The sequence below is a fragment of the Tuber melanosporum genome, assembly GCF_000151645.1.
Source record: "Tuber melanosporum whole genome shotgun sequence assembly, scaffold_58, strain Mel28".
Classification (NCBI taxonomy): domain Eukaryota; kingdom Fungi; phylum Ascomycota; class Pezizomycetes; order Pezizales; family Tuberaceae; genus Tuber; species Tuber melanosporum.
Window position 1 is genome coordinate 144,025 of NW_003299104.1, and position 17,751 is coordinate 161,775.

Below are 17,751 nucleotides of genomic sequence, written 5' to 3' on the forward strand. Positions count from 1 at the left end.
ATATTTCATCAGTACGCTTGACAGCGAGTTCATCTGAAGACGGCGCTCGATAAGGAGGGTTCGGGTTCCAGTTGGGATCGAATCCTTGAGAAAAGTGTTGTTTTTTATATATTATTGTGTGGCGCGTGAAACGGGGCATTTGTGATGATTTATTACTTTGATAGTGAATTGTTTTTATTATTTTTATTTTCTCCACAGAACCGGGTATGTGTACTAACTAGGGAGGGAGACAAGATATATCTGATAGCGTACTACAAAATAGCGTGAAATTTTCAGCGGAGTTGGGTCTCCCGTTGGAATTTTTTTTCCTGGAATTTTGCTAGCCCAAGGGGGTGTAACGTGGCTACAGCTATGACATCTCCGTCCCTATCGGTGCTGGATGGAAAGAAAAGCAGGCGCCCAGGAAGGGTTCCCCGCAAGTTGGAGACACTTTCGGGTCACTTCCAAGTAGTATTGCACAGGGAAAAAGGGATAATTTTGATGGCGCCTAAGACCCTCTCTACCCTGTGACTGGGTATCATGAAGGATCACTCGTCAAATTGCTCGACCCCCTACTTTCGCGGTAATCACGAATTTAATGCATCTTTGGCTGGGAGGACAATCGCTGCTGCAATAGCCCTATGCCTCATGTTCTGTCCTTTTCGGTTACGGGAGCTGGTCCTGGGGAGAAATTGCGGGTAGGGAACATGGAGTTAAAAGGGAGAAATCTGAGGAGTTTTCGGAGGGCGCTCATCGAAATATATGCCGGGGCCTGGAGAGAGCGGTATAAGCCAAAACGGAGGAAGAAAAGAAAAACTCTCCAAGAGGCAAAGATCTTAGAAGATTACCGGAAAGAAAGAAGGAATGGAAATGGTCAAGCGAAGTATTTGATACCTCCTTTCGGGTTTTTTACTCGAGATGATGATCTTAGCTGGTAGTGGATGCTTCTGTGGTCTCGAAAATTCGAGATAGAATTTATGGCAAAAGTTATCTGAGGAAGTGATCTCAAATTGCAGGGGCGGTGTTGGCTGGGAGTGTTTTATGTCGATTGGACGAGGGGATGGAGTGCCCGATGGGGGCACTGATATGGGGGATCCATGATGAGAAACTTGAGGTTGATAATATCTTTCCACAGTTCTATTGCGTTTTTCTTTCTTTGAAGCAGTAGGGTAGGTTAGTTATGCGTCCTTCCAATTTGTTTGAAAAGTAATACCACTGATAGGAGAACGGAGTGCATTTCTGCCCTCATTAGATCCTGATATATTTATATCCAGCGCACAAGATGGTGTTCCCAAACTGCGAACCCCTACGACCCCTTGCCAATTTGATTCTACACATTCCTAATTTCGTCCTCCAACCTCGGGGATGTGATTCTCAAAATAACATAACATGTATGGTTCAACAACAGATAGATGTGAACCAGGTGGGCTGATTGGTAACTGAGTATGCAACGTAGCGTAACCAAGCCAATACTGGACCAAAACAAGTAAAAAAACATTCTTTTAGTCTCCCTTCTCACAAACATTTCTACGGTTTTTTCACCTAATTTTGTGCACTATTAGATGAGTTATCCCATGTTGCACACTTAGTCACTTGGTTCACACTTATCTGTTAATGAACCATATCATCGGAGCAACGATGTCTATCGGTGCGGCTGGGGAAGCCAACATAGGCTTCAAATTTGTCAATGGTGCCAGAAGTATCTAGCACAGTGGCGGTGAGCCATTCGGGGATAGGCCGGCTGAAGGGAACTATGAGGCATGAACGTCATATCGACTCGAACTGACTATCAATTACTTGTCAGCGTACAAGTCTCACACGATTCTGCTGTCTGCCTCGAAGGATACGTAAATCCTTCGAGCTCCCCCCTGTGCATGGTCTCATCTGATATTCACCTTCCCTTTCTGTATCGGTATTTCTTGTCGCCCAATTTTCCCAAAACACAAGTCATGTATGTGTATATAAATTTCCTTCTTGTGGTTATATTTCTCTTCATGCCGGCATAGGTCCCAGCCCGCTGCGCAGAATTCGTTTCTTCCTCATTTGTCGGAGAATGTGCCTGCCAGGGATATCAGAGAAAAGATCTGGATTATGTGTGAAGGAAGCAGCTGTTGATGTAGACATGTCTTTCCTATTTTGAGGCTATGTATCCAGTGGGGTTATCCACATCACCCGAAAGATACGACCAAGGACCAGATGAAATCATAAAATAAAAACCCCCATTCAAGTGAGCAATGCCCCCCACATTTTAACCGTGTCGTTAGGGTTGCTTGTAACTAGTATGCTGCGGTTGATTGTGGAAATTTTAGGAATGTTCTTGGAGATTTCTTCTTTTTTCCTGGAATCCTTCGGGATTTACCAAGAAGGTTCTACAGACATGTCTTTTCCCTGTTATTGCGGGGGTATGAATAGTGATGGATATGAGCATGATCGAGAGGACCCCCGATCGAATGCCCGAGAAAATTTGGTAGAACCTGATCGAGTGATCGAGTGCAGTGGATAATAATCGGTTTTACTCTAATGTAATTGCTTTCATATCTGGCTGATGGAAGTGAGGACATCTTGATAAAGTGAATTTTGAAGGAAGGTGTGTTGAGGAATTAACTATAGAGTGTTGTTGAGAAATATGTCATCGAGTGTGAGGAGTAGACGGTGTTTATATCATACTAATAGGTATCACATGATTACTAGGTGGTTATATATAGATAGAGTGATAGATTAGATGAGGAGAGTTCTGCTCAAGTATGATCCAATCATATTCATCGCTAAGTAAGAGCAGCTAAGGAGTTTGGTGGAGGAATAGAGATATGGAGGGATTAAAGTGCCTTTACCGTATCATTCCGTGGTGTTTGATTAGCGCTGGGAATATCCGAGCCATCGAGGGGGCAGGTTGGTTCCCGAATCGCCGCACTTTAAGCAATCGCCGAACGGTGATTGAGCAGACCTTCACTAGCTCTAATATACCTTTTACAGAATCAAAGGGGGTTATTTTTTTATATGGGCCCGCCCCCACTGCTGGTTTAGTAGGCGCTGAAAAACACAGCGAAGCTTTTGACCATATCTTTCATATCATCCCCAGCCAACACCAACCCCCCCAAAAGGCTCCTCTCGTTCTACCTCTATGAAATTTAGTAGCCACTCTGAGGGGTATCGCATGGGACTTTGCTTACCGGATAAGGTAACCCCAGTAACTCTTGCTGCGCATGTTCCTGCATCTTCCCTTCCCGAGAAAGCACCCGTGAGGCCTGAACCCAAAGTCAGGAATAACGTCCTGAATGAGATTACTTGTACCATGAGTCAGGGAAATTGTAGTATCATACTTCTGTTACACACCTATAAACATACTATGCCTGTTCAAATCCCTCCATCTAGCCAAACCAGCCATTCTCCACCATTGAGATTCCAGCTGACACTTTACCTTTAAATACGACTAAATCTTGTTACTAATTAGAGATCAATATCTATACTTTTTTTGGAGGGGGAATATATATTCCCCCATAGTAACTGTATAACAAGGAGCGTAATATATAAATCGTTGCCTCTAAGGTCGGACACAAAAATCTGGGTCCACATACTAGCAGGATAAGTATTGGTTCCCATGGTATTATGTGAAATACCTAGCTGGCGCAGTGGTTAACATGTCAAGAACCAATTAACCTCCTGTGCACTTAGCAGGAGCCCAGGAGTTCGATCCCAGCTCTTTACTGAGTTGTTATTGAACGCTCCATCATGTAGAGCGGGGCAATTCAAAAACCCTGCCCTACTGGAACTGGGAGATTGTGGCGGTAGAATCCGACTCTGGACCCGGACCCTGTGGGAAGTGGTCTGCGATCGGCGGCATTTTTTCCCCTCCCCCCGCCCAATCCATATAACAGTAGTTGGAATTTCTGAACACTATATAGACTCCCTAGTCCAACACAAATAAACCGGTCTCTGAGTGCGATCATTTGCCATCAAACCGTACTGTCGCTGTTGATCACCTTGTAAACTAACCGTCTTTTACCAAGGAATGTTAGATGTGAGTTGTTGGTAGTTGTAGTAACCTATATTTATAGATTCATGTTTCGAGTGCACCTCTACGCCTGATACTCTTCGTGAGGATCTCCTACCTCACACAAGAAGAATACTCGAGTAGAGAGTGCCTATCATACTTGTCGGTACCTTCGTATCTGGTAATCTTCGGTCACCTACGCTAGTGGTACGATGCACTAGTACTTTGTTTGGGCTACTTTCCTGTAAGTAGTCTAAGTTAATACATATATTCCTCTTTGTTGTACTGATATACTTTCTGCTCCGATTTCTCAGAATACAAAAGCGGAGTGCAGGCAGCAAGCTGCATATTTCTCTAGAAGGTTATGTTTCTTCCTCATTCACTAAAGGATCGATATTATTTAGATGGTATTACAGTAAAGTTGGAGCACAGTACATCTTAAAGCTTGTAAAACAACATAACTGTCTACCTTCCGGAAGGCAAAGGAGTACGGTATGCGCAATCAGTGCGTGGTCCTCCATGAGCACTAGAACTGAAAGGGGATTTCTCGGACACAATGTCTCTCGTGATCGTCCCAGATACGGTTGCCTTTCTGTCCGCTTAGCTCCCACTACCGCATAAACAGGGCTCAACGATCAGTAGTTTCCTTTCTTGGGAATTGAGCAAGGTGTTAGGGGAGCAGGAAACAAGAGGGGTATCATACCGGTACTGTACTTGTACTGTACTCGAGTACAGCGAGCAGCCTTACCAAATTTGACGTTTGCCACTAAATATTTAGCGCGTTGTTAGCCTCCCCCCTCTGTTCGTTGCCCTCTTACCGTGCTGTTGTGTTCAGTGTTGGCGGTGACTAGCGGTCACCCCTAAAATTCAACATCCACTGGTCACCCTGTTATGCCATCACTAGTAGTCGGGATTGATTATAGTAGGGGTTAGTGGAGTTTATGCTAGGTTTGAAATTTTTTTTTTTTTTTTTTTTTTTACAAACCCCATTAATGCATCCTTTTTGATATTTTTCCCCCCATCAGCAGCTAAAGTAACTTCCGTCAAACCACACGTGCGGAGTTTAAGCTCTTATTTCTTGCTCAAAGTAGGAGAGTAAACTACCACCAATTGACCTATGGCTTGGTAGAGGCACTGGAGCACAAAGTTTGAGAACATTTTCTGAACCACAGGATTCTCAATCCAACACTCTGGAAGATTGGTGGAGATGGTTGCTAAGGCAACCTGTAATTGAGATTTGTCTTTCTCGCTGATTGAAAGCAGAGCATCAAGCCCACTCACAATGTTGAATTGCCCTTGCTGCAGAGTTGGTGTGTGATCACATCAAATATGAGGCATTACTGGAAGAAGAGATTCACTTTTTTGCAATATTAACATTAAATATCTGTAGTAATTATACCAGAAATTCAACTAACCTTACACTTTCCTCAAGTGCTAGTGATTGACCCAGCTTTCCTAGACTATTACTATGGATTTGTCAGGCAAGCTTTCTCATATCTGGTGTGGCATGCTCGCATCAGATGATAATATGGTTAAGCATTGTTTCCTTATGCGAGAGAAAGAATCCCAATGTCTTTTGCTGTTCTACCCCTTTTTTTTCTAATCTTTACATTTTCAATAACATTAACTTAGTATTCAATTTACTGTATTTTTATAAAAGACAGTCAGCAACAAACTTGATAAATAACATACCAATACCAATTAAGGTGGATTCCTCCTCTGCTGTCAAGACCTGCTTCGCTTGGTATTCAGGGTCAGCATCAATTATGGATGAGTACTGATACTGAAGACATCCATGGTACCAAACTCGATAATTTCATGAATTTATTTTCTCAGAAGCAGTAAAATAAAACTGTCATTCTTACCCTTCTCTCCACTCAGCATTTTGTTGTGATTGACTGGATACAAAAGGACTAAAGATTGAAAATAGTATATGGTATGTTCAAAAATACTCTTTTCTTTTACTCTCACAAACAGCAGTCCTCTAATTGAGGGTTTGCCAAGAAAGTCCTGACCACCCGCCACCCACCATCACCTCTTTCTGCTGACCATTTGTCATTGACCATAGTCATGGTCACGACCACTCAATACATCAGCCCTGGTCACCGCCAACGCTGGTTGTGTTCGCCGGCATTTATCGGACCAGCTCCCCTCCCCTTTATTGAACCCCTTGGATGGGAGAAGATGGAAACGCCAATAGCGCTGCAGTAGTGTTAATTTTAGGACGTACAGTATTGCAGCGTGTGGCGGTCCGGCACCAAGTGAGAATACGCGCATGACCGGTGTACCGGTAGTACTGTACTGTACTTGTACTCCGAAGCCACCGCCAACGACGAGATAAGAAAAGCGTGAAGGGAAAGGCCCCGCCCCAGCAAAGAATCCCCCTCTCCATTTTTGATAATACCACATGGGATCTTGCTTATCGGGTAAAGGAATTTTGGGCCCTTTCCCTCGGGCTGTGCGTATACTAGTAAACTCCTCACTTCGTTGGGCTCGCGATGCTGAATTGAACCGTATGGATGGCGCACCGGAACCCACAAAGCTGCCCTTGACTGTTTCTCCCCCAGCAAGCTTGCGGGAGACACCGGGTATTAATAGTGTCTGCTACCAGTAGCACGAGATATAAGATCCGTTCCGCAATCGTAGTGAAGCTTGAGCTCGTGCCAGGTGCTGTCTGGAGGTTGCATCGTTCGGGGCGGTGCTACCTGTCCGGGGCATGCAAGTCTTGGAATGTGGGGGGATGGTTGGGATTTAATTCCTTTCCGCTCAGAACCACCAGGGCCCCCTCTGAGGGGCATTGTTCGATTCATAAACAGGACAGCGCGAGGTATTAGCCGGCATCAACCGGAACCTAGCCAGCCTCTCTACAGGACGGGGGGATATGGTATCACAATAAATCACTCGTATTGTTAGCACCAGCGTGCTACTTTGTGCCACCATTCGAGATCCCCGGCCTTGAGGTTAGGCACAACTCCTCGAGCGAGATTGTGTGGGGTTTGTGAGGGAAGCTTCGGCACTTGCGTCACTCATCGCATGGGCATGTGTTTGCTAGCCACGGGCTGCTGAGCTGGAATGTACGACCCTCTCGAAAATCCATTCCTACGAGCATCCAAAAACAATCCCTAATCCCGCAGCCTCTGGGAGCTTGATCCGGCTCTGGCGTTTGTGGGAAGTGATTCATATTCACAAATTCACTTCCTGAAGATACCGTATATCTTTGTTCTCGATACCCACCCAACTGTCGGCCCTCCCCACTCACTCGCGCGTGAATAGCGAAAACATGTCCTAAACTTACCTCCCCTCCGTGGGTATAGTGAAATTTCTAGCCACCTTATTTCAGTAATACACAACTCCCTCAACTTGCTTACCTGTGCGTAACCTATTACACATTTTCCATGCTGGGCTCGCCATATCCTTTTGGCCCAAAAATTGTTATGTTTTTTTCCGGAGGCTTTGTCTCCTCCTCATGATCGCTCATCGTAGGCCCTCCAGCCACTGCCTGACCCCTTATCCTGCCTTCATTCGCTGGAGCATCAGTCTTGCTGAAGTGAGACGAAATTCCTCTCCGCCCCCTAGACGTACCCCCACTCCCACATGGATCGCAAGGGGCTGGAGGCCGGGCGGCACTTGACGCTCGCCTTCAGCCGAGGCTTAGCGGAGGAGTCCAGAGGGTTCATCGTGTTGGGTGTCAAGGTGTATGGGGATGGAAGGGCGCTGGGGCATTTGATAACGGTTGGTGGGGCACCATGTAAGGACAAATTGTTTGCCGGGTTTTTGGCTGCCGAGCTCGAGGATGCAGATGGACCGGAATTATTGATATCAGGCTGGCTTGGAGTATTGGTGATGGCGCAATCTGACACAATGTCCGTGCCCACCCGTTGAGAAAGATCAAATGACATTTAACTATACATTACAAATTAAATATTAAAAATTGATATGAGAAAGGTAGCCAGAGCCAGAGTCTATCTATATAGCTAGTAATGAGTATACCAGTTCTTTGCATCAATCACTGCTGCCACTTGTGAAGGCATAGACTGCCAGAGTTTCTTAAAGAAGCTATTAGGAATGGTCTCCCATACAAGAGGAAGGATGTCAGTGATGCGTGCACAAATCCTGTCTGGGCCACCAGGAGTATCTAGAATGTCAGGATACTGTTGGTGGAGGAGGCACTTGAGCTCAATCCAAGCATGTTCGATGGGATTAAGGTTGGGGGAAAGCAGTGAATGATCTTCGAGATCAATATTGTTTTCATCAAACTATTTGAGTGTGTTATTGGCGGTACGAATACTTGAATTGTCTTGCATGAACACAGGGTTCCCAATGTTGTCTGTGATGTCTTATAGTACTAGTGGTAGAGTTTCTGCTAAAAGATTGATATAGATAAAGTAATTAACACACCTCTTGAGGAGTGGAACTAATGGTCCCCGGTGCCCCCCCAGAACCAACCCAACACCATCAGCCCAATATCATTCTCCTTCTTCCATGGCTTAATACAATCAGTAAGCCACTTCTCCTATGGAGTCTGAAATACCCACTGCTGCTTCGGGTTGGTGGACTTCTGGACATTACACTCATCACAATACTACATACTTTCAAAATCCTCCGCTAACTAATCTTTCCTGACCATGGCCCAGGCAAGTTGCTTCCTCGCATGGGTTGCGGTTAACCGAGTCCTGGTCTGGGCAAGTCATTTCTTAATGTTAGCCTGCCACAATACTCGATCAATTGTTCAAATTAATATGTAAAGAACACGACAATTGTAGAGCTCTATTCTTGTTGTACTATGGTCTTCCTAAGCAGCATGAATGATGGCATGGCATTCTCGCTGGGAAAGGATAGCTGAGCGGCCAGTCTGAAAGGCATTCTCAATATGCTCCAGTCACATGCTAGAGAGAAAGAAAGTTTCAAACAGTGGACCATGGGTGGCCCACCAGTGTTGTGATAATCAAAATTTATTGAAAAACATAAAGGAATACGATTATTATTCCCTTTTTGACATCTGTCATTTTGCGTCTATTGGTTTTCGGTTTATGGCAGATGGCTACAGACTTCTTCATTGGGGGCATTTTGGCTTGTATTACTATTTCACACGTATTTGAGGAGGTGGGTGTGGTATGTTTTCATAACATGGCTGACCCAGTACTTACTCAGAATTATCAAGACTTTTGTCTAGTGTCTATATTATGGATTGTATGGTGTAACGTGTTCGCAAGGTACTAATCACGTTATCGGTAATAGATACAATAGTTGGCAGGTGGCCTGCTCTTCCAAAGAGGAGGCGAGAGCTGAGAACTAAAGGAGGCTTTGAGGGTGTACTGAGGAACAAAGAAGTAACCATTCAACCAAGTATATTAAAATACTATCTGTTGAAGTCTGCCTTTTCTATCGTAGAAACAGGCGGTCTTTAAATACAAAAATCTGTTCATGTTTAGCATGAACGAAACTAATCAAAGGTAACAATCGATACACTTTGGTAAAACTAATTAAATATCAAAGTGATACTTAAAACAAAACATAAAACAAAACCAATAACCGAGTACCCGTACCGGTTATATTCCCCAAAACAAAACAACTATTTAAACAAACAAAACCTAGTAATCATCAAAAGCGGAGTCTGAGAAACTAAAGGCTTCAATTTCCGCCATTTCATCTTCATCCTAAGTGTCATACCAAGGTCAAGATGAAATTCTAAGAAAATATTTAGACTCAAAGAAATGTAAATCACAGTAGTCATGAATACCAGATTCATGCTGTACATCAACTCAAGCGTGGTCGCAATCAGGACAGTAGTCTATTCAGAGGATTCCAAAATAGTCTTCAAGTTGGATAGCATCGCGGTTCAACAACAGTCCAACAATCTGTTGTTGCAGCCTCACATTGAGTTCCACATAGCGTGACATCGTTATGGTATTCGGATGGTGATTGGTGATTAGATAAGGTTGTCGAGAGCCTGCTCCATAGCTTGATTTTCCTCATCACTACTTTCGAATTCCGACTCAAAGTATGGTGCCCAAAATCCATCCCTAGTTTCAAGTTCCGCATGTCATCGCTCAGTCTCTGGCATCATAGGTGTCCAGCACATGGTGATATAATTGATCATTGGGTGGAGGAATTCGTTCGGCATGTTGTCTTTCCACCAATCATTCACCATACCCATTACCTGCTCTAGTCCTTCTAATGGTTCCCAGCTATTCTCGCTTGTTGGATATCCTTTCCATTTGACTAGGAACTGATCATTTCCATACTAAAGGTGGTGGTCTCGGATTTCTTCAACTTCCCATTCATCTTTCTTATCAATGACAATAGGTGCAGGTCGAGAGTGGGTTCTTTCAGGGAACTTGGAATCGTTATTTGGGTGGAATCGCTTGAGAGCAGAGGCGTGGAAGACTGCAGTATTGCGGTGGTACATACGTCTATCCATTTGGACAGTGTAGTTTTCTGTATGCTCGTCAAAGGATAAGACCTTGAAGGGTCCTCACCATCGGGGTTGTAATTTCTTGCTGTGTCCAACATTGGTAATGAACATGTTTCCATGTACCATGAGCATATCACCTGGTGGAATAGAGATATATTTGCGTCGTCGCTTCTGAGCAGTAGTGGTACTTCAGAATCGGGCAGCTTTAACAGCTTGGAAGGCATCATCCCGAATTGCTTGATGGCAGTTTAGGTGGTCATCGGAGGCAGAGACTGAGGAGTTCTTAAATAGAGTTGTAGGTAGGAGAGGTTATTGACGGCCGAAGATTGCCTTGTATGGAGACATTCCCAAGGTGTTTGAAAATCCAGCATTAATATATGTGGTGAGCTCAATGAGGGCTGGTTTCCAGTTGGTTTGTCGTTCGTTGATCATGTTCCTAATTCCGGTCTTGACTTCGCGGATTTTTCGTTCTTCTTGGCTATTAGTCTCACGATGTCCAGGAGCAGCCATAATATGGTTTATTCCGAGGGAGGTCAAGGTTTGTTTCCAGAATCTAGCAGTGAAACAAGGATCAGCATCACTGACAATAGAGAAGGGGTGCCCATGGGGGGTAAATAGGTATCATTGGAGGTTATTCCAGGTGTCCTTGGAGGAATCGGTAACCTTCATTGGTATGAGCCATGTATATCCAGATAATTGATCCACAGCTACCAAGATGGAGTCATATCCTGTGGATTTGTTAAATGGTCCTGCGAAATCAATGGCATAGGATTCAAATATTTCACATGGTAGTTGGAGGGTCTGCGCTCTCCCTTCAAGTAGTTGTATTTGCTCCTTATTTGCCTGGCAGAGTTCACATTGTTTGACGAAATCGCGGAAGTCCTTTCGCATTTCAGGCCAGTAAATATATTCTGAAGCATATTAAAGGTTGCAGTCCGCACTTTGGTGTCCTTTGTTGTGGATTTCGGTAATAACATATTCCCTAATAGTTATTCCATTGAACATATGGCCTTTTAGGATGTCTAGGCAATGTTCACCATAACGGGTGCTGGTATAGACCATTCCGTTGGATATGTTGTAAGGGGTAAGATCTCCATATCTAGAACTATCCATTGCTTTGAAATAGATCAGGTCATGGCAATACCCTGCTATCATTTGGCTTTGAAAGGAGGAGGTTAATTCTTCTGTAGTTGATCTAATGTCTCGTTCATCTTCAATGAGAGATCCTCTTGTCGGTTCGGTAGGGGTTTCCCCTTCTTCAAAGGTTTCATAGAGTTGTCGGCGATGCTTGGGAATTGTGGGGTGCATGATAGAAACAATGGTTTCATTATTGTATACTCGTAAGGGTCCACCATACAATAGTCATGAATCGGGTACAGGGGGAGAGGATAACGGAGCTGACTATGGAGGGTGTAGATAAGGTATTGCATCCATGTAGGCTGCTGCTTGTTCGAGTTCTTCATGACCTTAGTGTCGTGTTGGGACAGGATTAAAGGTAATAGGAGGTTGAGTCGATCCATCTTCATTGATTATCTCTTCTGCTCCTTCTGCGGTGTCAAAGCTGGTGTTTTTAGAATCGTCAGCAGACATATAATATAGTTGCTGGTATCTGTTGCCGAATTTAATTTCAGTCTGGTGAAAGGGGCAGGTCTCGAGGTAACAGTGGGACCAGTGGAGTCTGCTTTGTTCAAGTTCATGAGGAGGTGTACTGCGGAGGGTGCAGTTGTCTTTCCACTCGTCATTAACGTTCTTTCCTTGTTCTGTTCTGGCAGTTCTGTATATGGTGTAAGAGAAAGGATTGGAGGGAGCGGCAGAGCTGGCGGTAGCCACTGATGGTTCTTGTTCATAGGAGGTGTCATCGGGGCTGTCTTCACTTTGTCTTGTGTGGCCATGAACGAGAGGAGGATCTGCGAGGTCTTAATTCTCATATAGGCGGGAGAGAGCATCAGCTAAATAGTTTGTTCTTCTAGGGGTATAGATGATTTTTGCATCATATTTGCTGATCTCACCTATCCATCGCGTTCTTCTCCTTCCAGGTATTTTTTCTGTTTTAAGATTAGTGAGGGGTTGGTGGTCAGTAACAATGGTGAAGGTATTGCCTATGAGGATGTGGTTGAAAGCGGCAAGAGCATCAATCACAGCAAGGGCTTCCTTGTCCGTTGTTCCATAGTTCATCTGTGAATTAGTGAACTTCCTGCTGTGTAATGCCGCCGGTCTTGCCGTTTCATGAGAGGTTCCTTGTCCAACCCATGCTCCAACTCCAACATCCGATACATCAGTAATCAGCCATATTGGGTCCGGTTTACTGTAGTTGATAGGTCATATAACATTGGCGTTTTTAATCAATTCCTTGATATTGGTAAAGGCTTGGTCATGAGTGTGGGTCCAGACAAATTCCACATTGCCAGTAAGGTCTGTAAGCGGTGCTGTCACAGCAGGGTGGTGTAGTAAGAACTGGGAGATATAGTTAACTAGTCCTAGGAATCGCAGGAGTTCCTTTTGATTACGGTGTATTGTCCATTCTGTTAAACAGGAAATTTTTCCAGGGGCTGCATGTATTCCTTCGTCATCTATAACATGTCCTAGAATGTCGAGCTTATCGGCCAATAGGATTGATTTGTTTCTACTAGCGTAGAATTTAGCTTCCCTTAGTTTGGTACAAACCAAACCTATATGGTATGCCTGTTCTGTTTTGGTGTCCAAGAAGATGAGAATATCATCAATGTCGACCCAGACAAAATGGTAGAGGAATTCGCTCAGGACGTTTTCCATAATTCGCATAAAGGTGGCGGGTGCATTCATATCACCTTGCAATATAACTCGGCTAATGAAATTTCTGAAGGCTGTTTTGAAACTGTTGTAGCGTTCACTTTCTGGATCTAACCTGGTCTGAAAATAGGCATCGCTTAGGTCAATCTTGCTTTGCAATCTAGCCCGTCCAACTGCATTCAGGATCTGGGTTTGGTTTGGGATAGCAGAGCTGTCCATAAGCGTGTTTTCATTTCGTAGTTTGAGGTCAACCAAGAGGCAGATTCTTTTGCCATCTGCTTTGGGTTGAACAAACATAGGAGCGGCACCTGGGGCTTCTTCTCGGTAGATGACTCCTCATCTTTGTTGTTAGTTGATCCAGTCACATAGAGGACTTTTGTATGCGTCAGGGATAGAGTAGGTGGGTTGATTCTTAAGATTAGAGAGGTCTCGAAGACGGATGTGATGGTTCACTTCTCTTGTAGGCGGTAGTTCTTTGGGAATCTGGTCAGGGAAAACATCAGAGTATTCATCCAACAGGCATTGGGCTGTTGCTTCACAGACTGCGGCTCGGTATTCTCCGCTTGTTGGCTTACAAGAAACTCTGATCTTCTGATCTGGGAAATCAATGGTCGATTCCCCACACCTGATTACAGCTTTGTAGCGATTCAGGAATGACATACCTATCAAGGTATTATATTTGGATAAGTTTCCAACTAGCATTTCCTGGGGGGGTAGGATGGCAGAACCAAGTTGAATAGTTGCACTGCAGGTTTTATAGCTTGTGGATCGTGATCCCTTTACTGCCATATTGACTGGTATGGGTTGGTTAAGGTCTCGAGTTGGGAGTCCATGGACATAGAAAAAGGCATTGCTGATCATGTCTCTTCAGATTGCGCCAGTGTCAAATAGGACTCGAGCCTTCTTGCCATTGATCAGAATAGTACCTTTCAGGGCGGTGTGTGCTTTAAATGTAGCCGGAGACCAAACACTGTTGCACTCCACATCGATATATCCGATATGGATCTCCTCATATTTGCCAGATTGGGCATCATCACTATCATTCTCAATATTGTTGGCCAATGCTTCTCGCTTAATCGCTTTTCCTTTCCCTTTCTTCATAGGGCAGTTTTTTGCCATGAGTCCTGTTTTTCCACATTCAAAACATTCTCCTTTCTGCCGTCTCGATTCTTTAGAAGGTTTGGTTTTCTTTTTGAAAACCCGTGGGGCATTGTCTTCAGAGTTGCTGGAGGTTTTGTGTTGAGGTTGACTATTCCTGCTAGAGGATGTCTGTGTTTTATATGCCTTAGTCTCATGGAGGATGGCGTCCTTTAGTTCTGCTCTTGCAATTATTGTCACAATATCGTCGTTGTCTTCTTCGAGTAGTTCTACCTCTCGTTGCAGGGTAGGATGCATAGTATCATAGAATTGTCGCTTAAGAATATATTTGGAAATACTTCCTTTCTTCATTCGGTCCTGATACATCAATAGATCCGTAGCTACATCTGTAATTCTCTTGACATGCATTCCATTAACTTGCTGGAGCTGGTTGAATTTGTTGTATAGGAGGTCGTTGGTAATTGAGGATTGGAATCGTCCTTTCAGATAATCGAGGACTGTAGATCTTCTTAATCTCACATTTCTGCCGTAATGTTTATAGCATTGGTGGTATGTGTTGGTTGCCTTTCCTTCGCAGAATGATCCAATGTATAGTCCGGTTGTAGGATCTTCCACATCTTTCCATTCCAGGAGAAGATAGTGTATGAGTTCTGTCATCCATCAGTCAAAGGCTTTGGGTTTGAGGTCTTTTGCTTCTCCTGTAGACTTCACTGGGAGGTGGAGTTTAAACTTAGGAGGTTCAAATGCTGCAGATACCTCCTCTTCTTCAGGCCTAGCCCGAGATTTTCCTCCTTCAGAGGGCCCTCCTCCTGTGCTAGCCATGTCTGATTCGCTACTGGATTTAGGGTTTATTGGAGGTTTAAAAGAAGGCTTCTTTGCTGGAGTAGAAGGGAATTCTCCTGGAGGTTGTGTGTCTTCTGTGTTTGCAGGTTCGCCCGGCTCTTTAACAGAGTACCAGGGTTGTTTCTTTCTTGTAAGGTCTTGTCGTGGGATTTGCTTCCCACTCCTGGTCGTCAAAGACTCTATCTTGGATTTGAGACAAAGCCAAATGTGCCGTGATTCTGCTGCTTCTCTCCGCTAGCATTCTGAGATGGATATCGATAGGTTAATCAGGCCTAAATTCGGGGACAGGTTCTGAACCACTTGCTGAGATGAAAAAAATGTAATATGTTCGCAAGGTGCTAATCACGTTATCGGTAATAGATATGATAGTTGGCAGGTAGCCTGCTCTTCCCGAGAGGAGGCGAGAGCTAAGAACTAAAGGAGGCTTTGAGAATGTACTGAGGAACAAAGAAGTAACCATTCAACCAAGTATATTAAAATACTGTCTGTCAAAGTCTGCCTTTTCTATCGTAGAAACAGGCGGTCTTTAAATACAAAAATCTGTTCATATCTAGCATGAATGAAATTAATCAAAGGTATCAATCGATACACTCTGGTAAAACTAATTAAGTATCAAAGCGATACTTAAAACAAAATATAAATCAAAACCAAGTATCAAACGATACTTAAAACAAACTAAGTATCCAAGCGATACTTAAAACAAAACATAAAACAAAACCAAGTATCAAAGTGATACTTAAAACAAAACATAAAACAAAACCAATAACCGAGTACCTGTAACGTGTTCGCAAGGTGCTAATCACGTTATCGGTATTAGATACGATAGTTGGCAGGTGGCCTGCTCTTCCTGAGAGGAGGCGAGAGCTGAGAACTAAAGGAGGCTTCGAGGGTGTACTGGGGAACAAAGAAGTAACCGTTCAACCAAGTATATTGGAATACTGTCTGTCGAAGTCTGCCTTTTCTATCGTAGAAACAGGCGGTCTTTAAATACACAAATCTGTTCATGTCTAGCATGAACGAAACTAATCAAAGGTATCAATTGATACTCTTTGGTAAAACTCCTTAAGTATCAAAGCGATACTTAAAGCAAAACATAAAACAAAACCAAGTATCAAACGATACTTAAAACAAACCAAGTATCAAAGCGATACTTAAAACAAAACATAAAACAAAACCAATAACCGAGTACCCGTACTGGTTACAGTACCTGTACCGGTTACATATGGCAGGTCTGGAATGTATCATAGTGGCTTGTAAATAAATGCTGGTACAGAACATTTATGACATCTAGAAGATTGCTCTAATTTTTGATGTTTGCGTATGTGCCTTCTTTGTATTACTAGTGTTACTGTAATAATTGAACAGACAATTGTGTATCATAACATCTGTATAAGATTAACTTCAGGTTTTAGTAGAGTATATCAGTTGCATATTCAATGATGACAGATTTTCTGTCATCATTATTGGTACATGTTTTCGGTAGATAAAGAATGTTACATCCTTAACCATGATAGAGTTTCTTCAGGAACTCAATCATAGCATCAGTTTAATTATCTTGCTCGCTTTTCCTTCCTGTTGTGGTAGGATTATGTAATGCCACTATTATTGATCTTTATTCCATCTTTAATACAGCACATGCCAAGTAAATTACTGTGTTATTCCCTTTCCCTGCAGCATAAATAGGGACCTATAGTCTCTATTAATCAAGCAAGCAAATAACCTCAATCAAGAATTACAACATAGGGGAGGCCCAAGAGGGCAAGTGATGTTTGATGTTTTGTTCTATTCTTTAATTAATTTAGTATTGGGCTGCCAGATCATATGTGATATGATAGGATGGAAAGTCTTCTTGTTCATCTCAGAAATAGTTAATGTTCTATCTATTTGGCTCCTAACAGGGCATAAATCACATCCTACAAGATACTTAGAAGTTATCATTGCATATGGAGATATTCAAGTAGGTACTAGCAAATCTAGTATGATGTAAAAATAAATAGTTGGATAAGGAAACTGTAATAGGTAGCAAATCTGCTACCAGCTATGATATAATTCAAATAACAAACTAGCATGAAGTTAGTATATAGTAGCAGTCAGAATCAGATTCTCTTAGGAGCATGTCTTATGAAACTAGTATTTGCTAGTGTCATTCTACTTGAAATATCAATCGATTAAAGAACTCTTCTAAATTATCACTATTATTCTCTGATCAACTAATCAATATATTGGCTTCAAGCTATTAGGATTTATTTCTACTGACCTTGTAACCGGTACAGGTACTTGGATATTAGTTTTGTTTTATGTTTTGTTTTAAGTATTACTTTGATACTTGGTTTGTTTTAAGTATCATTTGATACTTAGTTTTGTTTTATGTTTTGTTTTAAGTATCGCTTTGATACTTAATTAGTTTTACCAAAGTGTATCAATTGATACCTTTGATTAGTTTTGTTCATGCTAGACATGAACAGATTTGTGAATTTAAAGACCGCCTGTTTCTACGATAGAAAAGGCAGACTTCGACAGACAGTATTTTAATATACTTGGTTGAATGGTTACTTCTTTGTTTCTCAGTACACCCTCGAAGCCTCCTTTAGTTCTTAGCTCTCGCCTCCTCTCAGGCTTCCTGCCCTACTTAAGCTACTGTATTGCGTGTTTCACC